Consider the following 11,086-nt stretch of genomic DNA (forward strand, 5'->3'; position numbering starts at 1 on the left):
TAATTTCAGCAGAGAAGTGAAAACTATAAGAAAAAATTAAATGAATATGTGAAGAATCACAAACATAGTAAAAGAGATAAAGAAAGCCTTTGATGGGCTAATCAGTAGACTTGACACAAGAAAGTAAAAAGGATCAGTGAACTTGAAGGTTAGTTAATAGAAAACTGATGAAACTCTATGCTTGAAATTTGTTTCATCATAGGTTAATAAAACCATCCCAATTTTCTATGGATTTTCTTTGTATTAAATTTTTCTATCCTTTAATTTTAACCTATTTCTGTTCTTGTATTTAAAGTGAGCTTACTTTGTGCTTGCTTTACCAGCACATATACTAAAATTGGAACAATACAGAGAAGATTAGCATAGCCCTTGTGCAAGGATAATACACAAATTCGTGAAGGTTCCATATTTTTTGAGCAATGTCAGGAGTATTCCACCCAACAGAGAAGATGGACCAGAGTCTAAATAAATAAATAAAATAAAGTGAGCTTACCTTAGTATTTCTTACTTTTCATTGATGTGTTTACACCATTTATATTTAATGCAATTAGATGATTGTGTTTAAATCAATTATTTTTCTTCTTTATGTTGTTCCCATCTAAGTATTGCTGTATACTTTTATTCCTGTTTGAATATTTTTATTCAGTCTTACCTATTCTAATGGCTTTCTAATTGGAAATGTTTTTGTCTGTTAACATTTTAATGTTTCCCTAGTGTTTGTTGTTGTTGTTAGGTGCTACCCTAATGCAACACAATGAAACATAGCCTGGTGCCGTACCAGCTTCACAATAGTTGTTATGCTTGAGCCCATTGGTTGACCCTGTAATCTACCACACATGATGTCTTTCTCCGGAGACTGGTCCCTTCTGACAACATGTCTATAATACATGAGACAAAGTCTCTCCATCCTTGCTTCCAAGGACAATTGCAGCTGTACTTCTTCCAAGACAGATTTGTTCATTCTTCTGGCAGTCCATTGTATATTCATTATTCTTCACCAACACCATAATTAAAGGTGTCAATTCTGCTTCTTCAGTCATCAGTATTCATTGCCCAGCTTTCACAAGCATATGAGGTGATTAAAAATACCATGACTTTATTCAGGGGCACCTTAGTCCTCAAAGTGACATCTTTGCTTTTTAAAACTTTAAAAAGGCCTTTTGCAGCAGATTTGCCCAATGTCATAAGTTGTTTAAATTCTTGATTGCTATTTCCACGGGCATTCATTGTGGATCCAAGTAAAATGAAGTCCCTGACAGCTTTAATATTTTCTCCACTTATCAAGAAGTGGGAAACCCTGGTGGCATAGTGGTTAAGTGGTACAGCTCTTAATTTAGAGGTCGGCATGTTTGGATCTGCCAGGCGCTCCTTGGAAACTCTAAGAGGCAGTTCTACCCCGTCCTATAGGGTCGCTATGAGTTGGAATCGACTCAACGGCAGTGTGTTGGGTATCAAGAAGTGGTTTATTGGTCCAGTTGTGAGGATTCTTGTTTTCTTTATGTTGAGGTGCAATCCATACTGAAGGCTGTATATAGTCTTTGATGTTCATCAGTAAGTGCTTTAAGTACTTTTCACTTTCAGCAAGGTCGTGTCATCTACATATGGCAGGTTGTTAATGAATCTTCTTCCCATCCTGATGCTGAGTTCCTTTTCACATAGTCCACCTTCTCAGATTATTTGCTCAGAATACAGATTGAATAAGTATGGTGAGAGGATACAGCCCTGACACGTACCTTTCATGACTTTAAAACACACAGTATCCCTTTGTTCTGTTCGAAGAACTTAATCTTGGTCTATGTACAGGTTCCACATGAGCACAGAGTTAAGTGTTCTGGGATTCCCATTCTTTGCAATGTTATCTGTAATTTATTATGATCCACACACCCTAAAACCTGTGTTTTATTGACTATGCCTTTGCATAGTCAATAAAACACAGGTAAATATCTTTCTGGTATTCTCTGCTTTCAGTCAGGATCCATCTGACATCAGCAATGATATCCCTCATTCCATGTTCTCTTCTGAATGCAGCTTGAATTAACAGCAGTTCCCTGTCAGTGTACTGCTATAACAGCTTTTGGGTGATTTTCAGCATAATTTTACTTGTGTGTGATATTAATGACATTGATAGTTTCCACATTCTGTTGGACTGCATTTCCTTGGAATGGGTACAAATAAAGATCTCTTCTAGTCACTTGGCCAGGTTCTTCCAAATTTCTTGGCAGATGAACACTTTCAGCACTGCATCTGTTTGTTGAAACATCTGAATAGGTACTCTGCCAATTCCTGGAGGCCTGTTTTTCAATAATGCTTTAGTGCAGTTTGGACTTCTTCCTTCAGTGCCATTGGTTCTTGGTTATATGCTAACTCCTGAAATGTTTGAACATCAATCAGTTCTTTTTGGTATAGTGACTCTGTGTATTCCTTCCATCTCCTTTTGATGCATCCTGCTTTGGTCAATATTTTCCCCATAGAATCCTTCAAAATTGTGCCTTGAAGCTTAAATTCCTTCTTCAGTTCATTCAGTTTGAGAAATGTCAAGCGTGTTCTACACTTTTGGTTTCCTAACTCCATGTCTTTGCACATTTCATTATAGTACTTTGTCTTCTTGTGCTGCCGTTCATAATCTTTTGTTCAGCTCTTTTACTTCATTTCTTTCCTTTTACTACTCTAAGTTCAAGAACAAGTTTTCAGTCTCTCCTGACATCTATTTTGACCTTTTCTTTCTTGCCTGTATTTTTAATGACCCCTTGCTTTCTTCATGTATGATGTCCTTGGTGTCATTCTACAACTCATCTGTTCTTCCTTCATTAGTGTTCAATGTGTCAAATTTGTTTTTGAGATTGTCTCTAAATTTGGGTGGGATATGCTCAAGGCCATATTTTGGCTCTTGTGGACTTGCTCTAATTTTCCTCAGCTTCAAGTTCAATTTACATATGAGCAATTGATGGTCTGTTCCACAGTTGGCCCTTGGCCTTGTTCTGACTGATGATATTGAGCTTCTACATTATGTCTTTCCACAGATGTAGTCAATCTGATTCTTATGCATCCCATCTGGCAAGGTCCATGTTTATAGTTAGTTGCTGTTTATGTTGTTAAAAAAGGTATTTGCAATGAATAAGTCATTGGTCTTACAAAATTCTATCATGAGATCCTCTGTCATTTCTATCACCAAGGCCATATTTTACAAATACTGATCCTTCTTCTTCTTTATTTCTAACTTTCATAGTACCAAAAAAAAAAAAAAAAAACACCAGTAATTACCAATGCATCTTGATTGTATATTTGGTGTATTTCAGTCTGCAGAAGCAGATAAAAATCTTCAATTTTTTCATCTTTGGCTTAGTAGTTGGTACATAAGTTTGAATAATAGTTGTATTATCTGGTCTTCCTTGCAGGCGTATGGATATTATCCTATCATTAGCAGTGTTATATTTCAGGATAGATCTTGAAATGTTCTTTTGGACAGTGAATATGACCCCATTCCTCTTCAATGTGTCATTCCCAGCATAGTAGACCATATGATTGTCTGATTTAAAATGTTCAATACCAGTCCATTTCAGCTCACTAATGTTTATGCATTCCATTTCATTTTTGACAACTTCCAATTTTTCTAGATTCGTACTTCATACATTCTGTGTTCCGATTATTAATGAGCATTTCCAGCTGTTTCTTCTTATTTTAGGTCATGTCACATCAACAAATGAAGGTCTCAAAAGTTTGACTCCATTTATGTCATTAAGGTCAACTCTTCTTTGAGGAGGCAGCTCTTCCTCAGTCATATTTTGAGTGCCTTCCATCCTGAGGGGCTCATTCCCAGGCACTATATTAGAAAATGTTCCACTGCTATTCACAAGGTTTTCACTGGCCAGTTTTTTCAGAAATAGACTGGCAGGTCCTTCTTCCTAGTTTGTTTTAGTCTGGAAGCTGTGCTGAAAACTATTCACCAGTGGTGACCCTGCTGGTGTTTGAAATACTGGTGGCAAAACTTCCAGTGTCACTGCAACATGCAAGCCACCACAGTACAACAAACTGACAGATGTGTGGTGTTTAACACATCTGTAATTATCAGAGTCAATCTATAAATACAAAATCTCACATATAATGTAAGAACCTTCAGGAAGCACTACGTATATTCTCCCACCACAAACACTCATATATTGGGTATTGTTTTCACATATTTTATTTCTTCCTATACCTCACAATACATTGTGCCTTTAATTTGACCAAAAGGATGTCTTCACTATCATGAGTGATCTGTCAAATGTGGGATAAGAAAGTACAAGGTCACAAAGCAACGTTAGAAAACAAAATTTAGCACTCGCGGGTCCCAGAGAGGAAACTACAACACACCTCAGTGCAGGGCAACAAGTTGGAATTGTCAAAGAGGTCTTATGTATGGAAAGCATGGTGGGGTTAGCTAGGTTTTGAGGTCTGAAGTCTTACTGAACTCTTTAAAGATTTCTAGGATGTTAGTGTGGAAAAGGAAGAAAATTTTGTCATGGGAAATCATATAGGACATAGTGGGGAAGGGTAAGGAGTAACTATGACTGTTAAGAGACTGAGTCACACAACAGCAACAGAGTCTTTATCATAGTAAACCGATTGAGGCACTGTTGGGAGAGCTAGTTAGTGACTACAACTGCTGACCGTGTGACAAGATAGGAATGGCAAAGTCAGAAACTGTGTGGAAGGACAACTAGGAGAAATTAAGGAATGTTGAAGCAGCAAACTATGCAAGTCACAAACTGACCTCATGATACATTGCTATTATTTTTGCTTTAAAAAGACAAGTAAAAAATACTGCAGGGGTTATTTTTGGTTTAAGATTTAAAGATTACTCATGACAATAGTTACAAGGGTTCATCCAGCCTCCATGGCTCTAAGGTTTCTGGATTCCATGGGAATTTGAAATTATGTCCTGCATTTCTTCCTTTTTGATCAGGATTCCTCTAGAGAATCTTTGATCAAAACATTTAGTAACAGTAGCTGGGTGCCATCCAGTTCTTTTGATCTCATGGCAAAGGAGGCAATTAACCACACATTCCATTTCATTTTTCTATTCTTAATTTTCCTTCTTCCTCTATTGCTTCAGGCTAATCGAGACCAATTGTTGTGCCTTGGATGGCCATTTGTGAGCTTTTCAGGCCCCAGACACTGTACAAGAAATTAGGAGATAGAATTGAACACTAAACACCATATTAGGCCAATTAACTGGGATATCCTATGAAACCATGGCCCTAAACTCCCAAATTAAGAAACCCAAACCCATGAGTGTTTGATTGTACATAAACAACCTCAATAGCTGGTCTTTTTTGTTGCTTTTGTTGTTGTAGTAGTAAATATATCTATCACAAAACTTTTGCAAGTCCAACTTTTTACTGGTGTACAATTTATTGAAATAAATTACATTAATCATATGTGCAACCCTACCCTTGATGAATTCAATTTTTCCATCACCACAAACTGAAACTCAGTGATCCATAGGCAACAAAACCCCCGTTTCCTCCTCCTTCAAGCCCCTGGTAATCACTAACAAACCTTGGTCTCTATACATTTACCTGTTCTTGTCTTTTCATGTAAGTGATGTCAAACAGCATTTAACCTTTTTGTGATTGATTTATTTCACTCATCATAATGTCTTCAAACTCCATTTTTCTTTCTGAGTTGTATTCCTTTGCTTAACTTAAAAAAATGTTAGCCTTGAACATTGAATTCTTTTAAGAACTATATGGGATCAAGCTGACAACAGAAACTTGAAAGATTAGATAAGAAATCTAGGGGGCAGGAGTTACGTCAATTGGGAGGAACAATTTGGAAATGGAATTGCACAACTTGGCTGCGCAACTTGAAAAATGCAATCAATTTCACTGAATTGCACATGTACAAATTGTTGAATTGGTGTTAAGTTTTGCTGTGTATATTCTCAACAACAAAAATAAATTATAAAATAAACTTATAAAACAAAAAAAAACAATTAAAAATAAAACTTTGTAATTTGGTATAACATTAGATTTACAGGAAAGTTGCAAAGATAGTAGAGATTTCCCATATATACTTTTCCCAGTCTCCCCTAAAGTTAATATGGTACATAACTAAGAAACTTTTATCAAAGCTAAGAATTAACATTGAAATATTACTATTAATGAAAATACAGGCTTTATTTGTATTTCATCAGCTTTTACACTAATGCGTCTATTTTCTGTTCTGGGATCCAGCTTAAGATACTACCATACATTTAGTCTTCAGGTCTCCTTATTTTCCTTTGGTCTGTGATAATTTCTTAGTTATTGTTTTCTATAATGATAGTTTTGAAGAGTACGGGTCAAGTATTTTGTAGATATTCTTCAATTTGGGCTTTTTTTAAAAAAAAATAATGATTAGACTACTGTTAGGGACTTTGGGAAAGAATAACTTAGATGTGAAGTTCTGTTCTCACCACATCACATCAGGGTGCACATAATAACATGAAAAAAAAAGTTTTTTTTTTTTTTTATCACTATAGATGTCAACCTTGGTCTCTTCATCAACGTAGTGTTTGCCAGCTTTCTCCACTGTAAACTCATTTGTCTTTTCTTTTTCATTGGATGCAAGTCATTAAGTGCAACTGACAGCACACTCGGAGGTTATCCTAAGTTCCAGCTTCTCAATAAGTAGCTACATTAATTACTTGGAATTCTATAAGGAAAGTCAGTTTCTAATTTACATTTTTGTCTAATCATTAGTTTATACCAGCAGGGACTCATGGATATATATTTTATACTTTGGGTTATAATTCAGTATGATAATATTCATTTTGTTGCTAAACATTCCTTTTTCCAATTTTGTCCATTGAGATCCCTTTCAGATTGAATTCTGTTTTTTACATTACTCTGCCTTTTTCTTTTTGAGCATTTCCTTATGTTCTGACCATAGAGGATGCCCCAGACACATCTTATATTATAAAATCAACCTTTTCTCCAAGGAGTCCTATTTCATGTTATTGGAGAATGATATTTAGATACCAAGCCCTTGGCACTGGCTGTGCTTGTTGATACTGGGGTTGTTGTAGTCCCTCTCAGTGCATAGAGCTAGGAAATGTATGTCTGAATATGAACCCATGTGTCTTAGCTGGGATCTCTAGAGATGCAAAACCAGTAAAGCATATAAAGAGATTTATATCAAAGAAATGGCTCAGGCATTTGTAGAGTCTGGAACATCCCAAATCTGTAGGTCAAGATGGAGGCTTTTCCTAATTCTCATAGCCACAGGTGCTACTGAACCTGAGATTGGCAGGGCAGGTAGTAGGGCTTTTGCTCACAGGCTGAGAAGACAAACGAATCCCAAGATCTTGAGGCAAGACCACAGGTAAACTGCTAGCTCAAGTTCCAAGAACAGGTGATCAGTTGAACAGGAGCCAGGTGCAGGAACCAGAGAGAACAAAACCCACAAGGTTTGCCAGAGAGTCCACTTCAATTCAATGCAGTCCACACCCCCAAGGAAACTGCCTTCCCACTGACTGTCTACTCGCAGCAGGTCCCATCATGGAGGTGATCACATTTTATCAAATCTCATTATGAAAGTGATCACGTCATCATATAATTGCCAAACTACATCATAACTGCCAGAACACTGAGAATCACGGCCCAGCCAAGTTGACACACAACCTTAATGATCACAGTCCACCCCTTGTCAACTTGGTACCTATACTCATCTCCTTAAACCATACATAATCACTGAGTAAAGACAATTATAAAGTTGTATTTGTCCCTAACATGATACAACTAATAAACATACAACCAAAAAAGCGCTAGCCCTGTTTGGATCTCATATTTTATATGTGAAGGAAACAAAAATATTTGTTGCACACATAAAAGGCAGAAATGCTCATAACAATTGCAGTACTCATTTGTGCAGCTGGTCATGTGGTTATAACTGGCATTTAGAACTACCTTCTTCCATCACCCATTCCATATTCCCTTTGCCCTCAGCAAGCATCTCAGCTGGTCATGATTCTTTGCCTGGTGGAGTGACTCAAATCTTCATTCCTGAAGAATCTCAGCCATTAGTAGTCATGTCGGAATTGGCTTCCTGTAGTTTTCCATTGACTTTAATCACGGAGTATGGTAGTACTAAGGGACACCCTAAGGGATCTCCTGCATTCCAGACATACTCTCCTTTACTTCCATTATGTAATATCAACCTGATTTCCTCTTGGTAGTCAAGATCAACCACACCAGCCAATATGGTAACTCTCTTCTTTACATGTTGATCCAGAGGCATAAGGAACTCAAAGTGGCCAGGTGGCCTTCTTAACTTTCAATTCAGTGGAATCATAGACGAGTCTTCAGCTGGTAGCATTTCTCCCTTTGAAACTTAGACCTCTAGACCAGCAGAGCATGGTGTCGAGGGGACAGGAAGCAAAAATTATGCAAGTGCGCCACTAGGGGTAATAGTGAGTGATGCTACTCCCATTTCCACCCCTCGAGCCCTGGACCTATGAATCCTAGCTTTGGGAAAAACAGCACCATATTTGGATTCTACTTTAGGGCATATACAGCCCCCTGGAGAACATTGCCTCAACCCTGAAGGTATTGCCACCTAGCTGGCATCATCATTCTATCAAGCCAGCTGCTTTAGGATGATGGGGAACATAGTACAACCAGTGAATTCCATGAGCATGGGTTCATTGCTGCACTTCATTTGCTGTGAAACGAGTCCCTTGATCTGAAACAATGCTATGTAGGATACCATGATGATGGGTAAGTAATTCTGTAAGTCCAAGGATGGTAGTTATGGCAGAAGCATTGTGTGCAGGGAAGGCAAATCCATATCCAGAGTAAGTGCCTATTCCATAAGAACAAAACACTACTCTTTCCATGACTGGAGTAGTTCAGTGTAATCAACTCTCCACCAGATTGCTGGGTGATCACCTAGAGGAATGGAGCCGTATCAGGGACTCAGTGTTGGTCTCTGCTAGTTGCAGATTGGGCACTCAATAGTGGCTGTAGCCTAGTCCGCTTTGGTGAGTGGAAGTCCATATTCCTGAGTATATCTATTCCAATTATGCTTTCTGGAACACAGGAAATCTCTACAGGATGAGTTCAGGGATTAACTGGACTTACTGTGAGATGACATGAGTTAAGAGTCCATTAATAGCCTCACACCTATATGCTCCCTCTCTGACTGGTGGGCCACAGTGACCTTTTGGACCTCCTGGAATTAGTTTCAGCTCAGAGCCAGTATCCAGTAATCCCCCAAAAGTCTGATTATTTCCTTTTCCCCAGTGAACAGTCACTCTTATAGAAGACTGTAGATTCTTTTGGGGAAGGCTGGGAGAAAGATTAACAGTATAAGTTTTTGGCTGTGCACTGGAGTCTTTCCTCAAAATGACCCATCTCCCCTTCATTCAAGGAGTTGTGGTCTTTAAATTCACTCAAGTCTGGGAATCGATTTAGGGGCCATGACCCTCTATACTGGCCCTTCAAGTTAGACTGCTGATCACTTGACCTAGAATTCATCCACTTGTATGGATCAAGCAAATATTTAGTAGATTTCATATCTATTTCACTCCTAGGGACACCATGACTAAGTAGCCAACACCATGAGTCAGACTATTCTGATTACAGCTGCACTCTTTCCAGATTGACTTTAAGAAACATTGGAAAGAGCTAGAAAAATAAGATGCATTGAGTCCCTAATATGGGTTAGTATTTAATAAATGTTTCAAAGAAGAATCTTCTAACTTCCCTGTGACTTAACACAATTTTAATATTCTGAAACATAAGTTCAGGAACATAGTTTTTCAAAAGGTGGACGATGTATCACAGGTAGGACTCAGTTCCAGTCATATTTGATTCAAATTCATATTTGTTGCCTCTAATCATCAGCCAGTTCTTGTTACTTACAGCATCTCCATACATCTTCTGGACTAAATAAAAATCACCTTTGATGTTTCTCCCTTATTAATTCATTTGTTTGTATGTCTTTATGCTCCTTTTTGGTTCCAGTCATATTGTTAATTTCTTTATTCAAAACCTTTAGAATAGTGTGCATGATGGCACGGAAGTTAACAAATATTTGCTCCTGAAAACACATTTTAGGAAATACACACTTATCATTTTCTTTTAATGGGTGGAATGAATTATAGTTGGTGCTTACTAGGTTGACCGATAGGCAATAATAAAGGATGGAAGAAAAAAAAAAACTGCTTAAAATAGAGAGGAACAAAAATGAGCCTATTTTTTATCTAAAGGATACGTTGCAGTTACTGACTGCTTTCTCCAGGATAGAACCCCTCTAAATCTTCCAAGTGGGTTCTCAGAAGTAAGAAAAAAAAAAAGAGTAGTAGATGAAAAACAAAAAATATGCCATTAATAGCTTACAAAGTGTAGGTTGAAAAACCTAGTTTATATGTGAGAAAAAATAAGATTCTTAATAAACCCAAAAAAACACCAAACCCACTGCAGTTGAAACGATTCCGACTCATAGTGGCCCTATAAAACAGAGTAGAACTGTACCATAGAGTTTCCAAGGAGTGCCTGGTGGATTCAAACTGCCGACCTTGTGGGTAGCAGCTGTAGAACTTAACCACTACACCACCAGGGTTTCCGAGAGCCTTAATACCACATGCCAAAATGAATAGTTACCCACTGAGTCACAGTAGCATATAGGAGGCCTGTCGCTGAAGAGAACGGATTATCTCTGCAGACAGGCTTAGTATCAATAGGAAAACAGGCAGAGATGAGGAAAGCATGCCAGCCGATTAGGTCCAGATATAGAATTATACAAGTTACTCCATTTCTCCTAGGACAGCAAAAAACAGAGAGAGACTAGGGGAATTCAGAAGGCTTTTCATAAAATAAAACTGCAAGAGGAGAAACATTTTTTTTCTTATGTTTTATTAGTTAATATTCATGATAATTGACTAAAAAATATGGAAACAACTTTATTCTGGATTTTAGAATGACAATTATTAACCATATTTTGCTGGAGTAAAAGTTATATTTATAGAGGTTCTAATATTCATCAGGGATATATAGATCTATGTATATCTATATATAGGTATAGATCTCTATATATGATAGACTTTTAGAAAATAGAACTATCT

General features: G+C 37.4%; 1 non-coding gene across 1 annotated transcript; it reads left to right on the forward strand.

Moving 5' to 3' along the window:
- Nucleotides 1–307: 307 nt before the first annotated feature.
- On the forward strand, nt 308–414 carry LOC111750809 (U6 spliceosomal RNA). Its single transcript, XR_002785864.1, has one exon. It is a non-coding gene; the product is annotated as a U6 spliceosomal RNA (small nuclear RNA).
- The last annotated feature ends 10,672 nt before the right edge of the window (nt 415–11,086 follow it).

This window comes from Loxodonta africana, chromosome 5 (assembly GCF_030014295.1).
Source record: "Loxodonta africana isolate mLoxAfr1 chromosome 5, mLoxAfr1.hap2, whole genome shotgun sequence".
Lineage (NCBI taxonomy): Eukaryota > Metazoa > Chordata > Mammalia > Proboscidea > Elephantidae > Loxodonta > Loxodonta africana.